Genomic DNA, 21,391 nt, shown 5'->3' on the forward strand with positions numbered 1-21,391 from the left:
GGCCTTCACATCGTTCATCCCCAGGTCTCCTGCACCATCAGCAAACCCGCATTTTGCCTATACTTCCTTTTGCTGTTTGCCTACTTGTAGAATCCTTTCTTGTTGCCTTTCCTGTTCTTTGCCAGATTCCACTCACAGATGGCATTGGCCTTCTTAACCCCATCTCTGCAAGATTTGACAGCAAATCTACACACCTCTTGGGTCACCTGTCCCTGCTTCCACCTCTTGTACTCTTCCTTTTTATGTCTGAGTTGAGTTAGGAGCATCTTGCTCTTCACAGGTTTGCTCCAGCTGCCTTTGCTTGAATTTATTCTTTTTGGAATGGATTTTTGTTGAGCTTGGAGAAGGTGATCCTTGAATACCAGTTAGTTCTCTTGAACCTCCCTTCTCTCCAGGACTATATTTCATGTAGTTCTTCCAAGCAGACCATTAAAGATGTTGAAAAAACATGTCTGTGGTCCTGCCTTTTGCCTTGTTCCTTTCTGACAGGATCCACCATTTCATGGTCACTACAGCTGAGCCTGCCTCCAGCTTTCATGTTTCTGACCAGTTCTTACTTGTTCACAAGTATCAGAGCCATCAGAGAACCTGTCTTTGTTGGCTTCTTGGTTATGCACAACAGGATATTGTCACCAGTACACTGAAGATATCTACTTCAAATTTCCCTGTACAAGCTCGAGACCTTTCCCCATAAGTCCGTTCTACTACAATATGGGCTCTTTTTTTTTTCTTTTTTTTTTTTTTTTCTGTCTTGACTTCTGTTCTGTATGTCACCTTGTACTTTGCAGTACTTTCTGAGAAAAATGTCAGACTTTCTCATGTGCTTTGGGCATTATATTAGTCAGGGTTTTTATTACTATTGCTATTGCTATTACCATTACCATTACTATTACTGTTGCTGTAGCTGTTGCTGTTGCTGTTGCTACTGCTATTGCTGTTGCTGTTGCTATTGCTATTACCATTACTATTACTATTACTATTGCTGTTGCTGTTGCTATTGCTATTACTATTATTATTACTGAGTTTTTCTCTTACAACAAGGTTAATCAAAGCAGAATGGCATGTGAAATTTTCCCTCTGTGATCACCAGGAATCACTTATGTGGTTCAGGAATTTGGTTCAATCTCCTGCAGCTTATTGGAGCCTTACTACTGGTTTAGTTCATCAAAGAAAAGAAAGATGAAGACTCCCACTGGAGCTGACACTGGCTGGTATGGACTATAGAGGATATAATTCGCTCACCTCTTCAGATTTTTTGCAAAGGGCTGACAATGGCATCCAGAATAGCCTGGGACTGGATCTGAAGATGATGATAGCTACAGGGGCAAACAATTAAGGAAGGAGTGATGACCAATGCAGTACGAGTTATTAGTAGATAGCTTCCGAATGAAGAAAGTTAATAAAAATTTGGTCTAATTAAGTCATGCTCCCTGTGTCTTATCTGTCTGCCTGCATGCCTGACACAATGGTTTTCATTTGTTATCCAGGTAACCTGTTTGGAAAGATCAAAAGAAAAGGACATAGTTTCTTGGCCCTTCTGGAAATTATTAGGTTGGAAAAAAGAAGCTCTACTGGGAATGTGTGGTTTTGTGATTTCTGTGAAATAAAAGAACTCTGATATACTTCATATTAAAGCTTTTTGTTTGTAGAATTGCTGAAGATATGCGAGACATTGGACTTTGTGCCCCTGAACATGAGGCTACAATATCTCTTACAGTGCATGTTCCAGCGTGATAAAAACTATAATTACCATATCCAGAAAAGGCTACTGTATCACTGCTAATATAAGTGCAATTTTGGATTGTGGAGTGGGAGTACTCATTGAAGTCTTCTGAAGGCAGCATGAGAACCTTGTGGAGTTCTTTCTACCACCAGTTATTTGAAGGCAGAAAAGTTCAGGCAGTAGCTACTGTTTTTCTATAGATTGAAATACTGAAAGAAGTCTAGACTTTTGGTAGGTAGAACCTTGTCTCCCATGTAATGACTGTGGTATAAGTTTTTTTTTTTTTTCCAAGCATTTCTGCTAGGAAAAAAATGTGCTTAATTTTTCAGTATTCTTTCTCAGCTGTTCAAAAGAATAAATGGTTTTCTTTCATATCTTTTGCTGTATATATTATTTTTACTTGCAGTCTTACAGCAAAAATTTTAACATGGACTGCAGGCAAACAGGAAGAGAGAAGCTGGTAAAATGTGTGTCTCTCCTTTGACACAATGCCTGATATCTTCTCTCCCCCTTTCTTCAAAGCATCACCCTCCAGGTGGTACTTGGGGAAGAATTAAAGGAGTTTTGCTATATGTTCCGCAAAGCACTTAAGTTCATAGCTTATGATCCTTTATTTCCATTAGTTCTACCGCATCCGTTGTTGAAACACTGTTTCAATTCTCAAGAAGAGAAAGAGGAGTATTTGTTTTCTATTCAAAAGGTATATGTTCTGTGAGTAAGATGGCTGACTGGAGATCTTTCTCTTGTATTTTTCATTACCAAAATGATGTGGAGAATATGAGAATGTAGAGAACATAAACATAGTTTGTATATTTTAGTGTTAAGCTCTACGTGCCTCTGTTTTAATTAATCAGATGAGATTATATTTGTCTTGCCCTGAGATAAGATGAGAAATATTACAGAAGCATTTCAGTGCTCAGTATCAATGGATTGTCCACATAAAGAAAAAAATTGGCAATGAAATGTGGAGCTTCTGCCAGATATTTGATTATTACCATGAATCATCAGGAGCACTTGTCAAAGAAACTTTTAAGAATAAGATCTGCTTCTAAGCAAAGCAGGACTGAAAAGTAGCAAGCCTAGCAATATCTTGGAGGGAGGAGAAATCTAGAAGGAGAACCACGTTATGGATGGATAGCAAAATTTCCTATTTCTCTGTTATATGACTGGGAAAAACTTGCCTTGGATGACATGATTAAACAAATATCCCAGTTTACAGTTCCAGGGCTTCCCACAAAATAGTTAAATCCTTTTTCTCAAAACTCATCTTAGCATATCTGATGGATCCAGGAAATGTAACTGTTCTGCCATGACTTCTGCAATTTGCCACAGAGCTGTAGGAAAATATTTTTATGATCTTCATGACAATGTATTTATATTTGAAAGGTCTTATCCACTGACCAGTTTTAATTTCTGAGGATCTTTATGATATGACTGTAGGAAATTTTAGCCCACATTTGTCCCAGGGGTTTAAGAACCTAGGTGAGTTAGTGACTTTCCATATTTTATCATTATTTAATGACAGGCTTGGAGGCTCCTCTGTTCCATCTTTTATCCCGTAATTCAAAAACCTTCTTAGTAGTGGTCTCTCTCTACCCAATTTGAATTCATTTAACTTGAACATAGTCAAGTGGCTTTTGCACAAATGTATTAGTATCCTACTGATGTGTATAAAAGGACTGAGAATTATACTTTCAGTTGATTTCTTCCTTGACAAGCATTTTTAAATTACCACTTGGCCTGTTTTTAATCAGCTCTGAATTTCTGTCAGGCTGAGATACATTCTGTGTTTAATGAAGCAAATTGTTGATTAAGGCCTTTGCTATCATTAAAATTATTTGGCCCTTATTTTCAATTCTTTCTACCTCTGTTATTAGAGAGTTATGCTGATTTGGAATGATGAAGCTGACAATGATATTGGCTGTAGTCTTACTCGTTATTTAACTGTTTACACGTTCTTTGTTACAGTAATACAAAATACTTCCTCGTTTTTACACTAATGCATTTCTTTCTTTTAGGGAATGACCAGATATGAGCCATATATTCCCTTTATTTTCCTACTTATCAGACATTTCAAACACACACACACACAAAAGATGGGCAGAGGCCAATGGAATGAGGTTCAACATAGCTATTGCCAGGCCCTGCACTTTGGCCACAACAACCCTATGCAGCACTACAGGCTTGGGGCAGAGTGGCTGGAAAGCTGTGCGGAGGAAAAGGATCTGGGGGTGCTGATTGATGCTCACCTGAACATGAGCCGTCAATGTGCCCAGGTGATCAAGAAGGCCAATGGCATCCTGGCTTGTATCAGGAATAGTGCAGCCAGCAGGACCAGGGAGGTGATCGCCCCCTTGTATTCTGCTCTAGTGAGGCTACACCTTGAGTGCTGTGTTCAGTTTTGGGCCTCTCATTACAAGGACATCGATGCCCTGGAACGTGTCCAGAGGAGGGCTACGAAGATGGTGAAGAGCCTGGAACATAGGTCTTATGAGGAGCATCTTAGGGAACTGGAGTTGTTTAGTCTGGAGAAGAGGAAGCTCAGGGGAGACCTTATTGGTCTCTACAACTACCTGAAAGGAAGGTGTGGGGAGCTGGGGGTCAGCCTCTTCTCACAGATAACCAGCGATAAGACTAAAAGGAATGGCCTCAAGGTGTGCCAGGGGAGGTATAGGTTAGAGATTAGGTGACATTTCTTCTCAGAAAGAGTAGTCAGGCATTGGAATGGGTTGCCGAGGTGGGTAATGGAGTCACCGTCCCTGGGGGTGTTTGAGGAAAGGTTGGACCTAGTGCTTAGGGACATGGTTTAGTGGGTGACATTGGTGGTAGGGTGATGGTTGAACCAGATGATCTTGGAGGTCTTTTCCAACCTTAATGATTCTATGATTCTGTGATTATTTCTGTGTATGTGTGTAAGTGTGGGATTAGTGTCCAGAAAACTGTATTATTTCCCTTGTTATTCTTATAGAAAAGGTAAAGCTACTGCAGTTTGATCCACTCTATGTAAATTAAATGCAATCTGGCTGCTTATTTATGAGTGACATGTCATTCTTGCTTTTGGTAAAGATGACAAAAATTCCATGTAGTCTACTTTTTTTTCTTTACCCATCAGTTAGATTGGGACCTTAAATATAATTGAATGTCACCCTAAATTGAACTGGAAGTGACTTTCTGGTGTTCAGTACAGTTTCTGCTTCTGCAGTAAAACCTAAAGTACCATTTTCTAAATTTTTCAAAAAACTTCTTGACATTAAAATATTAAAAATTAAATGGGAGAACAAAACAAAATAAAAAAAAATCTGCTACTACTTTTGCCATTCTGCTTGACATTGATGTTTAGTACTTTTTCTTTGAGTAGTTTTAAATATTCTCTGGTTACGTAGCTACCTGACTGTCCCTCACTTTTGATCTGATATTTTTCTTTAGTTAAATAGTTGTTTTCTCTCTGCAGTGATTACCTCCTGCTGTATATATAGACAGCAGTACTGACTCTCCTACACTTTTTTTCAATAGGATAAGGAGCTAAATTATTTGCTCTTGGTGCAATAGTATCTCCATTCATTTGTTCTGCTTACTCTATTTTTTTCTAGTATGCTGTCATATTTTCCGAGTATAGGTGTTAGGGATTGCACTTACCATGCTATATGAGCTTTGTATGATGACATTAAGAATTCTCTGTCTCCACAGCACTATATCAACCAATACATTCTGGACTCAGTTTTTATCATTACACTACACTATTGGATCATAGTTATCCCATGATCACCTAATGCCTCAGAATACCATTTTCTTACTTCAAGCTGATGAATTCCAAGTCAAAGCAGAAGTTCTTAGTATTCATTGCATGACCTTGTATCCTGTTCTCTCAAATACCATTTGTAGAAAACAGGGACTCAAAGAAGAGCGGTGTTTCCCTTATTTTGAATTTTCTGATCTCTGTAATACTGAAACTCAGCTTTTCTTCACCAGCAAATGTCATCAGAAGACTTCCATTCCCTGTGCCAGGGCATTTAGTAGAAATTTGTAAGTGGCCTCAAACCTCACTCAGGAACTCTGCTGGTAAACAGTGCCTAGTCAGAATTTATATTTAAAGCTACCCATTTTGTCTGCCCCCTAAGTCAGTTTCCTCCCCATCTAGCAGGATTTTATTAAACTCTACCCTCTTCCACTGTATGAGTAAAATTTCTTACATGACATCCTACCAGATATTTACAGTAATCCAGAGATATTGGATCAATTGTCATTTATCTGAAAATTTATACAGCTCTTCATCTGAACAATAAATATGATTTTGTCTAAACAAATGTCCAGATAATAAGGAATTGCATATTAATGCAACTCCAGCAATCCAGAATACACAACTGTTCATTTCTTTCTAAGTCTTTGATAAAAAGGAATGTTTCTTCTGCTAGAATCCTTCATTCTTTAATTTATTGAATACATTGGAGTAGAGTTGAAAGGGAAAAAACATTCTTCCTTTTTGTGGCTTATTTTGATGTTTAGAAAACTGTTCTCACACTGACTTGGATCAAAATCCAGGAATATCCACATTTGGTGAGAGATAGAATGGAGTTTTGGCGTGAGGGACGTCCACCTGTCTGTCTGTCCCATGGCCCCTGGAAGACCCAGAGTTCATGGTCGTGGTACCCAGCAGGTGCTTTATTGAGGAGCCATAGAGATGAGCTGGCAGGACACCAAGAAAGTTTCAAAGCTTGTCTGGTGGCAGATTTCCAGTGGGATTTCATAACAATTGAACTATTTTAGTGAAACATTTGCATTCTGAGGCAGTAAAAAATCCCAGAAAGAAAAGATTTTGTCTGAATTTTCTGAACAGTATTAATACTAAATATTCTTGCAGTGGGACTAGGCAGATAATCCTTGTTTGGACACAAGGTGCAAAGTATTTTCTGTACTGGGACTCCCACACCTCTGATGTGCCCTGTCAGGGCCCTAAGAAACCTGAGGACATCCCTGTCCTTGCTGGCCGCCGGGGCTCCACAGCCTGTCCAGGCCCAGGCCCCCATATCACCCCCAGAGCCATCAGCCCCTGCCCCATTGAGGCCCTAGCAGATCTGGGCTCCAGCTCCACATGGCCCTGCCCTGTCCGGCCATGGGGCCACAAAAAATCCTCCACTTCTTTCAGGTTAAGTTGACATTCACTTGCCTGTTTGATGCTTTTGAAGGGAGATTTTGCCTGTCTTTTCAGTGGTCTGTTTTGATTCTTGGATCATAGCCCCCGTTGTTTTGGTGAGAATACTGAGATCTCAGAGTTGGTAGCAAAGCTTAAACAGCTAGTAAGCGTCCTGGTTTCAGTTAGGACACAGTTAATTTTCCTCCTAGTAGCTGGTAGGGTGCTACGTTTTGGATTAGGATGAGAAGAGTGCTGATAACATGCTGATGTTTTAATTGTTGCAGAGCAGTGCTTACACCAAGCCAAGGACTTTTCAGCTTCTCGCTCAGTCCTGCCAGCGAGCAGGCTAGGGGTGCAGCAGGAGCTGGGAGGGGACAGACCCAGGACAGCTGACCCAAACTGGCCAAAGGGGTATTCCATACCATCTGACGTCATGCTAAACAATATATAGGGGTGGCTGGCCGGGGTGGGGGGCCGGCTGCTCGGGGATAGGCTGGGCATCGGTCAACGGGTGGTGAGCAATTGCATTGTGCATCACTTGTTTCGTACACATTATTATTATTTATACTATTATCATTATTATTATCGTTATTATTATTTTCCTGTCTTAATAAACTGTCTTTATCTCAACTCACCGGCTTCACTTTCCCGTTTCTCTCCCCCATCCCAGAGAGGGAGGGGGGAGGGTGAGCAAACGGCTGTGTGGTGTTTAGCTGCCAGCCGAGTTAAACCACAACAGTAAGGTATCACAATTCTTTTATTAGGCAAGGAGGGAATGGGCTTGGAGAAGGAAAGCACCCTTCCCCTTCAAGAATAAGCCTGTAGTTTCTAAGAAAATTGATCTTACAAACACTTTTTGCTCACAGAATACTCTGGTTTGCTGTGGTTTGACCTAAGTGAATGAATTTGGATTGGAAGTCTGGACATAATGCAAAATTGATAGCACAGAGTACTTAAACTATAACTCCTTTAAAGTCCTGTACTTTGATAAACCTAAAAACATTCACCTTGGATGCAGACACAGCAAAATTATTTGTTGTTTTTATTTGGCATAAAACCATAGTTTGAAATTAACTAGGAGTATATCCCCCATGTAATAAGTTTGCTTGCAAATTTGAGAAGATCTAATATTCTGTGTTTGGGAAAATTTCATGCTAAGGAGCTAAGGATCTGGTTGAGCTAAGAAAAAAGTAACCTATCTTTTAAAGCTTTTTTTTTTTTTTTTTTTTTTTTTTTTTTTTTTTTTCCAGCCGTGTCAGCTTCCCAGTTCAATTTAACTTGGGACCAGGTTCTGAGCTGGAACCCTGGGAGGAGGAGGACAACAGAAATTGCATGAGTGTTGGAAAAGGGACCAGGCTACAATGAGACAGACTGGGAGTGTTTAAGCTGGTATTGCCTGTAGAAGTGACATAAACTAATGAATAACCACGTAGATTAAGTGTGTCTTTCTTCCTTTTCTTATGTTTACAAACCTTTCTAAATGTGTTACCTATTTTTTTTTTTTTTTTTTTAAGTCAAGCTGGTGATGACTTAACGATATAATACTCTAACACAAAGAACTGTTCACATTTCTGTGGTGGTCTCTTTGGCTGGAACTTTGAATATTCATACCCAGCTTGGACATTCAGTATATTTCTCTATGATACCCCAAAGACTGTGTTTTCAAGACTGCAGGAATCAGTTTGAGAATATAAGAAACCAAGATGAAAAAGTATCAGTTTCTGGATGTTCCATAAAATGTTACTGTTACTTAGGAAACAGATTAACATCAATTATAGCTCAGAATGTAAGGTTTCTAAACTGAAATTTGCAAGGAAAACAGTATGCAGTGCTTCATCTCAGCTTCAGGCCAAATTCACATTTCAGAATATTGAGGTTTCCTTGTGCAAATCATTTCACATTGTAATCCACAGCTAGAAAAAAAATATTTTTATGCTGCCTAATATGTATGATATTTAAAGCTTATGTTCTGAGGCACAAACTGGTCGTTAAATGCTAGAAGGTATGAAGAAATACATCTTATCAGCAATGTACTCTGTATTTGTCAGTGCTGGAATTTCTTAGTCCTTTCCAAATGATCTGGTGCTAAACTCAGGGAGACAGTGTACTGAGTAAAACAGACTAATAATCTGATCCAACCTGGCAGCTTCCTTGAAGTAAAGTCACAAACAGAGGTGTGTTTATTTTATAGATAACAATGACAATTATATGCTTGTTAGTATAGCTTGACCTGGTTTTCCTTTGATTTATGCAGCAGAAGATAGCTAAAGCTAATCTGTGACAACTATTATTAAAGCAAAAGTATTGCAGAGTTCTAGGACCAGATAAGAGAAAACATATTTTCTGCATGTTAGAAAATGTGACTTCAAATGGACTAAAGTTCCATTCATTTTTCACAGCTATTCTTTTTCTTTTAGCCTCCCTTCCTCCTTTCCTCCCTTCTTCCATTTTTTTCCCTTTCTTTTTCTCCCTCCCTCCCTCCTTCTCTTTCTTTCTTTCTTTCTTTCTTTCTTTCTTTCTTTCTTTCTTTCTTTCTTTCTTTCTTTCTTTCTTTCTTTCTTTCTTTCTTTCTTTCTTTCTCTTTCTTTCTCTTTCTTTCTTTCTTTCTTTCTTTCTTTCTTTCTTTCTTTCTTTCTTTCTTTCTTTCTTTCTTTCTTTCTTTCTTTCTTTCTTTCTTTCTTTCTTTCTTTCTTTCTTTCTTTCTTTCTTTCTTTCTTTCTTTCTTTCTTTCTTTCTTTCTTTCTTTCTTTCTTTCTTTCTTTCTTTCTTTCTTTCTTTCTTTCTTTCTTTCTTTCTTTCTTTCTTTCTTTCTTTCTTTCTTTCTTTCATTTCTTTCCTGTGTTACTGTAGTGACTTTCTGTGTTTTTACTCCTGAAAATAAGGAAGTCATTAATATTAAATAAAGTTTTGGTCTTCACCTCCTGTAGACTTGAAATATTCCTTGTATGCATGAAATATATTTTTCTTAAAGTGTAAGTTTTTCTGTTTATAACCTGTAATATTTTATGACTTAGCACAGGATACATTTATTTGTCTTTAGGATAAATTAGCATGGCTATATGTTAGGTGGCTAACCCTGCAGCAAATGGGGAGAGGCAGGCACTGGCACCTGGGAAGTACCAATCCAAGCCACTGCGCTCAGAGTCTGGTCACTAGAATTCCTCTTAAAAATAGTGAGGGATAGGGCATATCTTTGTTTAAAAAAAAAAAAAAAGTCTGCTCCTGCAAATGGTATTTGAGTAGGATGCGCTGACCAGTTTGTAGAGGAGGAAGGCGTGGGTTCAGTGCCTTCTTTTGCTTAAGGAGATATATTTCACTCTTAAGTTTCTTTAGCCACCAGCTGTTCTTGGTTGACCTCTTTTTGAACTTCCTCCATTTTGCAAAACACAATAAAAGATTCATTGCCTCAGAGATGCAGATAAAGGAGGAATGCCTGGATCACAGAGTAGCATCCAGAGAACGCAGGGAGAGGTAAGCCCAGCAGAACTGCCAAATCAAAGTAATAAAAATCAGAGCATTAGTACTCTATCTACATTAGCATTTTAGTTTGGGGCAGAAATACAATACTGAGACAAATCCCTCGATTGCCCCTAACAGTGGTTTGGTACACATAAATGAGATTCTGTTCAGGCAAAATGACATTGGAAACTGTGCTTCAGGTGCTCACCAAATGCACTCTGGCCTCTAATGGGAAAATGATGGTTCAATGCAACTGTTACTCCTTCCAGCAGATTCAAATCATGTGGTGGGGTGCCAGGTTCAGGGAACTGACTAGCTTGAAGTAAAACCCCAAATTACATTTATTATAGATGTAGAGTTCTCAGCACCAATTGCTTTGATCTACTTCTGCTCCTGTTGTGCTAAAGTTTGTATCAGCGGAGAAATAAATTCATACAATGTTGGACTTTAAATTAAAAGTCAGTTTTTTGAAACAGATAGGAAAAAAGAATTCAGACAGCAAAATAGATGCTGCCTAGACACCCCTATTATTAGATTCAATTTAAAGCAATATTGCAGAAATCATTTGTTGAGATAGAAGTTATTGAACTGAGAGGCAAAGGGAAAGGAGAAAAGTTTAAAGTATCGTTAGTTCATTTTAATATAATTTTCTTTATTTTAGCTGATTTTTGAACTAACAGCTCTGAATGCAAAATAACTGATAGCACTTTCACTGAAGATATATAGGCTGCATGTATGCTCTTATGTTCCAGCTATTGAAAGTATTTCTAATAGAATTTCTGAATGCTTTCTGATCATTCCTTTTGATATGTACAGCGTCATTAGGGGAAACTACAGTAATGTATTTTTAAAATGCCTGAATGGCCACTTGTAAATTGTTTCTGTTGTTAAATATAGTTCTATATTCAAATGCAAATGGATTATTTAATAGGATATATTTCAGTAAAATTGCTATTTTACTTTTAAAATTACCATTTTACCTTAATGGATACTCTATTAAGAAAAAATTATCAAGCAATTTAAAATAACCCAGAAAAATAGATGGTGTACTAAACCTATAAGTTTTTAAATGGAACTGTTTTTCAGTTGCATTAAGATCAAAGTCCATTTGCTGATAAAAAACATAGTATTAAAAGTATTGTACTGTATTTTAGAATACTGTGAAACAAATAATGTAATCTAAAATTGCATCTCTTTAATCATCTCTTTTATCTCCTTTTGGCATGATTTCAATGGTTGATAAGAAGAAACACTTAAAGTAGAAATTAGGTACTTAGAAATTCATGACTTCTTGGAAATCTAGATTTTTAGCATTCATACAATTCAAATATTTGACAGTTTCAGAGACTAGCTGAGACCTTATGTTGATGAAGGCTTTGGAAAATGAGAGTGTATTTAGCAATGTACAGTAATAATATTTCTAGGATTACTAGAGTCTTCTTGACAGAGACCAGTGGAGGATAGGGATTATAATATATTCAGTCACAAATGAGGAGTTTAATCCAAGAAGAACTTCAGGTACCTATCTGACAGCAGTGCTTGACTTGGAGATGGCTTGCTCCTATAGTGACATTCCAAATCCAAGGTCTGTGGCATGGGAGGAAGTGACATTCAAAGAGATCAGAAATCTAGCTACTGAGAGGGGCACCACCTAAACCTGGCTGATGGAAAACAATGGGAACACCTTGAAATATTACCAAAGGTCAGAACAGAGGTGTTTGGCTCAGGGTAGCCAGCTGGCATCTCTGTCCAACCACAAGGCACGTGCAGTTATATTTGGTAACACCTATGTACCTTGGCCTTCTTTTTATCTCCAGCTGGTAGAGTGGGGATAAAACTAGAGTGAACAGACAACTTTCATGTGAGGCTAATGGAACAGTCACTCAGGTAGCATTAAATCTACCCCTGTTATCATGCTAGAGGTTGGAATGTTAGTTCAGTGTACACAGAAACATACTCTCCTGTTGATTGTATTAAGGAACTGAATATGCTATGCACAGCTGACTGAAAGATGATAGCATAGGTTGAAATGTTTCACACACAACATATGTGGAAGAATCATGAGCTAAAATTTCTCGTGAGAATGTGCGTATCTACATTTACAAGCAGGCTTCCACAATTAGAAAATGTAAAATATCTTGTAATCAACACTGACATTTGGTATTCAGCTCTTGGAAGTGCAAATTGCCAAACTCTGGACCAATTACTTCTAGTAAGGCACAACAAATACTGTCTTAGCTCTTCAGGAAATGTAAATTAAATCTTAGGAGAGGAATTGCTACTAACTATGTCACTAAATAGGAAGAGCAATGAATACTTAAAAGATATTTTAACTTCTGAAAAGCATGCAACATACAAATCTCATATTTGATCACAGCTGTAGGACACGCTAGAAATTGTTCAAGTGTGGTTAGATCAGGCCACAGCTGCGAGTAAGTAACACGGCACCTAATAATGAAGTGAGAGATACTTAGGATCAGAGAACAATATGGCAAGAAATTCAGATACACATCTTATCACCTCATTTCAAACAATAGCACATAACCACTTCTAGCTTTGTAAGAGAGTGTGGTCAAGAAGCCCAGTGTGGTTATTCTACATGAATGGTGAACACAACATATGTTGATTAAGACCCTCTTGAAAAGTTTGTTGAAATTTCAGAAAATCTGAAATGTTTAATGAAAAACATATGAAATTGTATTTTCAATAGATTCTTTTATTTTGCCAGCAACCTTTGCAAAAATATATATTATTTGCATCATGATGAAGTCTGAAGGCCAAGTGCCACTACGTTAAGTAGAGCCCTATCAGTTAGTGAAGGCACTTCTCTTCTGAAGATCTTACAGTATAAGTAAATGCACAGCTGATAAACAGGTAAAACAAAAACTAGGGATGCATAAGTAAACGAAGGATATAGGCAAGTGATATAACCCTATTCAACATAATTTAAATTTATTTAAATGCATTAATTTATTATTTATATGCATTTATAAATCTATTTTAAATATAATTATATATATATATATATATAGTCTCTGCTCAGGCTAGGACATAATGGATAAAGGAAAATATTTTCAGATTTGAGTGCCTGAAGTTCAATGTGAAGCTACTGTTCAGATTCCAGAATACTGACCTGCTTTCAGAATTCAAGATTACTGTGGCTTTTTCTCTTGTATGACTTTTCCTTAATAAATCTATTGTTGACTTGGAATAAAACCTTTGCATATTGTATAAAGTGACAAGTCAGTGGTTTTAAGTTAGTGTTCTGCAGTATTTCTCTTTAAAAGAATATATGGTTGAAATAAATCACAGATAGACCTAACAGAAGAATCTGGGGTATTGTTAGTTAGGAATTTGCATTACAAGTAGACCATTGGTGAATGGCAGGAGGCATTTCTGTTAAAGGTAATGTAATGATTAGTATGCATTGTGCAAATCTACAAGTTCAATTTTGGAAGCAAAGAGGCCTGGACAATTTTTTCTGCATGATTAGCTAAAATTAAACTTGGCATACAAAATTTTAGTAGGTCATCCATTCTTAGAAGATTCAATGTACTTTATATTGTGATTAGGTACTGAAATTCATTTTATGTGCAATTTATATATATATATATATAGTGAATATATATATGTATTCCTTTAGATTAACTATTTCTTGAAACTTTCTCATTTTTGTTTATACTTTCTATACTGATATAAGTGTAGCTGGTTTGACTATCTGAGATTACAACTGTTCATCCCCTTACATTAATTACCCTGTTATTGCGTGCACTGGTTTTCTACTGCCTGCTTTTTCTTCTACAAGTTATTCTATATATCGTTGGGATATATATATATGTATAGTTTTGATTTTAATTTAAATAAAAAGAGAGAAAGTCATGAGCCTCTGAAGACCTCCAGCCAGCCATTAGGAAACACTAAGAACAAAGTCTGCACTTGAAAGTGACTTGAAAGTCTGTGCTTGAAAGGTGACTAATGTACCTATGAGTTAACTTAGATAGACACTTCACATTTATCGTGACTGTAATTACTAAGATTCATTTTTCTCCAGCCATCACAGTTTGAAACTAATGAGTTCATCACATGATGACAATGAGTGGGGAACTCTAATCTCTTTAGACTTTAGTCTACTGTCTTGTGGTAGTATCTATGGGTAAATTTCTAAATAGAATATTACCATTATTGTATTAGCATGGCTCTTTGACAAGGATGACCGATCCCACCCATGTCACAACCTCTCTCTTTATAGATATTATACTGTCATCTTGCATTTGTTGGAAAGTATGTGAGATTAGCTCTTTAGAAGATTAGATCTTCTAAAGTTACCAGACAATGACCTCATCTTTTTTTTTTTTTTATCAATAAACAATTTTGGAATGAAACTCTGTCTTTTCACTGATGGCAATATGTAAGGCAGGTATTTGAATTTTTCTCCCATCATGTTGATGTATATCTTGAGCACCAAATACAAATAGGGACATAAAAAGCTGAAGGGTATCATCTCTCTTCGCTAATTCTGGGTATGGATCCTTTTGAACTTAGTGTCCCAAAATGTTTCAGCTAAGGAAAGTCCAGATGAACTAGTTCAATAATTGATTTTTTTCACTTTTTGCTTTGAAAATCCTTCACGGAGTTTGATATCAGTGCATGCATATTTTTAGTCTCAAAATTACTTTTTCAGAAATAGATAATTAATTTAAAAAGACATTTATCTCTAATCCTAGTGAATATGTGAAAAGAAATGAATTAGTGGCATTGCACAAGTGGCAGTCATGCTGGTATTATTATTTTTTTTTTGTTCCTGTTTTTTTGCCTTAATAGCGTTCTTCTAATATAGATTTTATATGTGTAATATATTTTATTATTTCTTCTTCCTTTCCCTAACAGTTTTTTCAGCTACAGTCTGCAAAATGGCTATGTATGCTTTTGTGTCTTTAAATATTTGCTCTTATAGGAAGACTCCTACATGTACATTTCTGGTGATGATCCTAATGAGGTATCCCAGCCTTCAAGGCACAGTTCTGTCAGCAGGTGCTCAATACAAAGCAGTGCTCAAGCATGCAGGTTGTCTTCACAATAGTGTAATGTTCTAGCATGATTCAGAATGCAATGGGGGAAATACTGGCATAGGGCCCAGAGTACTTAGGCGTCTCTTTTCTTCTGAACTAATATTTACAAGTTAAATTCCTCATGCTTCATAATATAAGCAAAAAGTTAATATTACCAATACTGGTGATATTGCACTGCCACTGTTTTCATGATGACAAATTTTCCTCATTTAGAAAAAAAATATATATCAGCCTCTATCCCCCAAACTTTTGATTAACAAAAATATTTAATCTAAATTTTAAGATAGCTAGATTTACTTACAAGCTTCTTTCCTTTTTCTATTATTATTATTATTATTATTAAGTTGCAAAATTGGAAAGAAAACTGACATTATTCACCATTCAGTTAGGCATTGAAGTTATGCAATGAGAATGCACAGTGGACATCCATTAATAAAAATCTCTTTTCTGTTCTTATGGTAATACACATAATACACATAATATACAGAAAACACCATGTATTCCATGTACATCATAGAATATTTTTACTTATTATAAGTTATTAAAATACTGAAAGAAAAGAAATGCATCATTTTTGATGAATATTTGATTCATTTGGTGTCAGAAATGCTTCACAGTTTTAACATTGTTTACAAAAGAGAATGTGAATTAAAAAGCTCTTCTAATTAGAGACTTTGAAATATACACAGAGAATTCTGTGTATCCTTTTTCCAAACATGCTTATTACAAATTTGTGTTTATACTTGAGGAGACTGTAAAATTTTAGTAAATTTTGCCAAAGATAATTTGTTTAACTTGTTCTGTGTTTAAAATGTCAGTATGTCAAATATTATTTTAGTGAAAATGAAACAACTTTTCTTTGGTCAATGTTTGGAAAACTTTTACAAGGTTTCCCAAAGAACAGATATAGTCTTCTAAAGATTACAGCAGAGACCACAAATTGTTGCCTTTTGGTATGTTGCTCCTTAGAATAATTGCACGTTCCAGGGGTTCTAGGCAAGGAAAGACCAGAACTGAAAATTCCAGTCACTTAGGTGTGAGGGCATTCACCCTGTCAAAGACTTAGTGACACTTGTCAAATAGCTTTGGAGAGCTTATGGTGAAAGAAATAGTTAAATGTATTTCCTCTATACTTCAAAATCCTTCTATATTAAGAGACCCAAGATGTAATGGCTTGTTTGGAGACCAGCACACCATCAATAACAAGCAACAGGTAATCAAACAGATTAAAAATTCAGACCAACTGTATTACAACTTTGAAACTTGTTCATAAACATCTCTAATAACAAAAGGCAATCAATTACAGTAATTTAATATAAAAAAGGAGCATTGATAACGAATATGATGAAAACTGAGTTGTTCAATCGTTTGAATAGAATATTCCTAATAGATCAAATGTAAACTCTTTAACATAGGTTTTCATTTAGTGGCTAAATTCTTTCACTAGTTCTTATGAAAAGGGTCATTTGAAGTCAATAGAGGTACAATTCACTGGAACAGGCTCCCCAGGCAAACGGGAAGCTGGAGTTCAAGCCTGCTGGAGTTCAAGAAGAGTTTGGACAATATTCTCAGACATAGGGTCTGGTTTTTGGGTGGTGCTGTGTGGAACCAGGAGTTGGACTCAATGATCCTTGTGGGTCCCTCCCAACTCAGGATATTCTGTGTTTCTATGTTTCTATGTTTGGAAAGATCACCTGAGAATCTAATCTATCATCTCTCACTTTTTTTTTTTTTTTCTTAAATTATATGTACTCAGGAGACCGATCCAGATAAAGATATCTAGACATAGATATATCTATCTATATATCTAGTGATATATACAATCGCTATTTACAATGAATAAATTATCATTGCAGAATATCAGTACCAAAAATTCTCAGATTAATCATGTTTTACGACTTTCTTTCATGAGATATTTAGTTTTAAATGTATGTGTTTGCAAAGACCATATGAAGATCTACTATTTATGAAATATATTCTTAAAATCTTCTTTAAAAAGCTTTTTCTGAGTTCAAATTTTTCTCTGAGACTGTATTTTGCATGAAGAGCAAATGGTGATTAAGAATTCTCTTTGAAGTTGAACACTTGTGGAGAAACTAATGAAACATTTTATGCACTTTTCTCTCTCCTTTCAACTAGCCAAAAGTAAAGAATTTACAGATGGTTTTGAAGAAGGCAGGAGGGAAGGAATCAGATATTTATCTCATTTAGAAATAAAACTCTGCCATAATGGTGAGATTTTCATGATGAATTTTGTTTTGAAATTCAGCCAAAATAGATATTACTTGGTGCATGGGAAATCCTAGTTTTCAGGAAATTTGATGTGAGACTTTGAAATTAACCACCAAGATAAACAGCTGATGCCTGTGAATGAACTAAATATTTATTGCAGTAATTGTCATGGGGGAATTCAGGCTACCGTAACCACAAGAGGACCATACCACTTAGCAGCATGAAATCTGAAGTTTATTGACAAAGAAGGTGGAATAATGATTTCTCTTCCTCAGATTCCTCTTCCAAGATTTCTGCTTCTTGACACAGGCACACTACACACATAAACACACCAACCTGGGTCCCAGACCTGCACCATGGACCTGGAGAAAGAGGACACTTATACCAACCCTCCACATGCTTGAGTTCTGGCTGTTTAGCTGTCAGCTTAATTCCAGGCTGATACAAGGTGCCAAACACCCAGGTGTGAAATGTCCCGTGGGGGGTAGCTGTTTTCATTCTTTAGTGCTTTTTAAAAACAGAATGTCACAATAAGCTGCTAATGGTCCTGCTAGGTACATATTCCCAGGTTAATTAATCTCTGTCATTTTCCCCATGTCTAAAAGCAATTACAATTTGTGACCTGTGTTACCATCACCTTCAAGCCTCCTAACCTAAACACAAAGATATCAAGCTGTTAATAGCTCACCTGTGTTTGTTTCTTTTCTGCACATACCTAAACCACCATAGCAGGAGAGATTTGTCCATATCCCATTTAGCAGTGCTCTTGGTCAGGCATCCCATCGTATTTTTCTGAGCCCATACCAGAACCATCTAATCAGTTAGAGCTGGGCATCTGTGGTCAAGGTCCTGCTTACCTGAGCAATGCTTTTGAGTAGATTTTATCTGGGACAAATTCAATTCAAGAAAAGAAGACTTATTAGCAAAATGAATTGCAGCTATTGCTTGGGTGATGAAGCTTTGTTCACCATATTGTCAGCTGAGAGTTTTGCTCTGGAATTGCCTGAGCTTCAGTGACTTGGCTTGTTCGGCAAGGAGGTTAAGTGTGGAGTCCTTAGTCACACTTAGTCAAACCTATGGTTCAGAGAGCCTCTCTGGTTCCAGGTCCACTGGTTCTGCTTTTCACCTATTTGATTTAATGTTCTTACTATTGACTTAAAGCCAAGTTCAGACAAGTTACTTGGAATTGCCCCACCAATCTCACCTAGGCTGCCTTATGGTTCAGATTGTCTCTTCCCATTTTCTCAGCACTAGTTCACTGCCATTGTAATGTAAGGGTGTTATGCAATCATATTTCCAAGTTAAATGTGTCTGTTACCAGAATCCTTTTTTTTTTTTTTTTTCTGAAGACTGAATTCCCTATCAGTTAAATGCATAATTTAAAAAGTTACTTAAAGAAAAGACAACTCCTTATCTTTTATAAAAAGTATAGCAATCTAGCAGGTGGTCTAAGACTGCTTAGCAATTTTCCTAGTACTATTTTTGCATTTCCTTTGAAATCATTTCAGACAAATAGCATCATATTTAGATATTTTGTGCACTTCAGTTTTGGATAATATATTATGAGAAGAGGATAAATAGATTTTGAAATTCAGACATAAGAAGAAATATTCTGATTTGTAGCACAGGTATTCATTGCACTTACAAGGTTTTCCGAGGATTTCTGAGAAAATAGTTTCAACTATAGTCAGACTGAGACTTTGTAACAAAACAAGATTGATTTTGGTGATCTGAGAACAGAGGGGTAATTATATTCTCATTTTCATGTTCATGATGTGCACAATTCTCCTATTAAAGCTTAATGGGTGTTGCAAGTGAAAAAACATATGCAACAAGATAGGGAAAACACCACAAAGCTGTTAGCTTCGAAACTCATTGTCAGATAGCAAATATTATCCCTATAAATCTTAACTTTCACAGCCAGTGAGAGCTGCAGGCTAGACTAGAAAAAGAGACAGGCATGGAACTGTATCTATGCATTAAAAGTAACATGTTGTACATTGCTAAAATATGTATTGTTATTAAGCTAATATTGAACACTAAACTTTATAACCTTTTCTGATTTTCTTTTCCCCAGGCAAAAATCAACACTTTTCTAACTGCAGTATCCTTCACAATTCATTTTCTTTGGTGTCAAAAGAGGTGTATTAAACACTCTGGGAGAAAACACAGTCGCTGATATGGTGGCAGCAGGGTGCATATGGTTTCATAACAACATTAAAAACTCATCTTTCTTTCTCTCTCTTTCCAGGAGCTGTTGTGGAGAGGGTGACATAAAAGTGAGAGTGCACTACCTGCAGGCAGTTAGCAGAGAGCTGTGAAAAAAGGTGACATGCAGGAGTGCAGGGTATAGAAGGGAACATCTGCTCCTAAATGGATGCAATAAGATCCAGCCTGCTTAGCATAAGCAGAAACATGTCAAGTTAAATAGAGTAGCAGCAGGACTCAAGGTAGAGCATGTGGAAGTCATGAAAATAAACAAGTGGAGCACTAACATTTGTGACACCAATCGAATGCTTAACCAGGTTGGTGCATTCCTGATGACACGTCCATTTCTTAAAAACACAGGGAAAATGTAGAATTCCATCCATTGCACATAAACCTCAAAATAATCATTCAAAATTGTGATTTACAATATATCTTCATACAATGCTTGGAATGCAGGTTTACAGAATTTAGAATTAGTGCTTTCTATTGGCTTGTGACACAAGCAAAATTTAGGAGGTGAAGCTGGACAGTTAGAAAACGTAAATAAAAGGAGAGCTGGAGTGGAATTTGAAATGTAACCAGGAAGAAGCCCTTGTCAGTGTTTTTTTTCCTCATATCTGTAGTTTTATTAAGACTGTAGTTAGTCTTAAAAAGTCTTAAGATTTAGAACAAAACAAAACAAAACACACACACAGACACACAAATTAAAAAAAAAAAAAGGAATAAATATGCACAGATATTCTTTCCTTTCTCAGAGGAAAAAGTGTCCCATTCCAAAAATCTCCAAATCTGAACACTCTCTAATGAAACCTCAGTGAATGTGGGAACTGAACAGGCACAATCAAAGTAAAAAATAGTTGCTTCAGGATAGAAATTAAGAAAACCCATTACACAAGTGAAAAGAAATACTGGAAATCTGATTGAAATTGTAGGACAGAGAAGTTATATTTACAGGCAATTTGCTGAACTACCTGAGATGACGTTTGTGACTGTGATGATTTCAGCTGACAGCTTGCCTCCGTGGCATGGCACCAGCATGCTTTTGGCCATACTGGTGTTCCAGAGGAAATATTCCCCACAGGAAACTTCTCAAACACTTCACTGTCTTCAGAATTTAACTGTATGTTTTCCTTTCCCCACATCAAGCTTTTCTAGAAGAAAAGATATGATGATGTCTTCCTGGAAACACTGCAGAGACTTAACAGGTTGGATAAATAAATAATATGGTTTTGTTTTTTTTTTGTTTCTCTGTTCTTTGGTTTGTTGTTGTTGTTGTTGTTGTTGTTTTCAATAGTAGGAAAACAGAGAGAGGATATAATAAATAAATAAATAAATAAATAAATAAATATATATCCAGTTCCTCTAAGAAAAGGCAAGTCTGTCAGAAATGAGGTTTTAGGGATTTTTTTTTTTAGTTAGATGAGGTTTTGGGGAAATAGTTTTATACTTCTCTGCAGGGGGAAGTAGTTTTATACTGCTTTTCCACCAAGTACATTAACCATTAGTCTAGCAGCTTCATCTTGCTTTTCAGTCATTCTTTACTCAGTGCCACACACTGAGCAAAATTTG

At 36.5% G+C, this 21,391-nt stretch overlaps 1 long non-coding RNA gene across 1 annotated transcript in view; it reads left to right on the forward strand.

The window, feature by feature from the left end:
* The first annotated feature begins 13,513 nt into the window (after positions 1–13,513).
* LOC308188475 overlaps positions 13,514–21,391 on the forward strand; it is a 33,107-nt gene continuing 25,229 nt past the window's right edge. Inside the window, exon 1 of the long non-coding RNA XR_013945518.1 lies at positions 13,514–21,027. This is a non-coding gene — a long non-coding RNA (uncharacterized lncRNA). The remainder of the gene's footprint in view (positions 21,028–21,391) is intronic.

Source organism: Anser brachyrhynchus, assembly GCF_964034855.1.
Source record: "Anser brachyrhynchus genome assembly, chromosome: 1".
Classification (NCBI taxonomy): Eukaryota; Metazoa; Chordata; class Aves; order Anseriformes; family Anatidae; genus Anser; species Anser brachyrhynchus.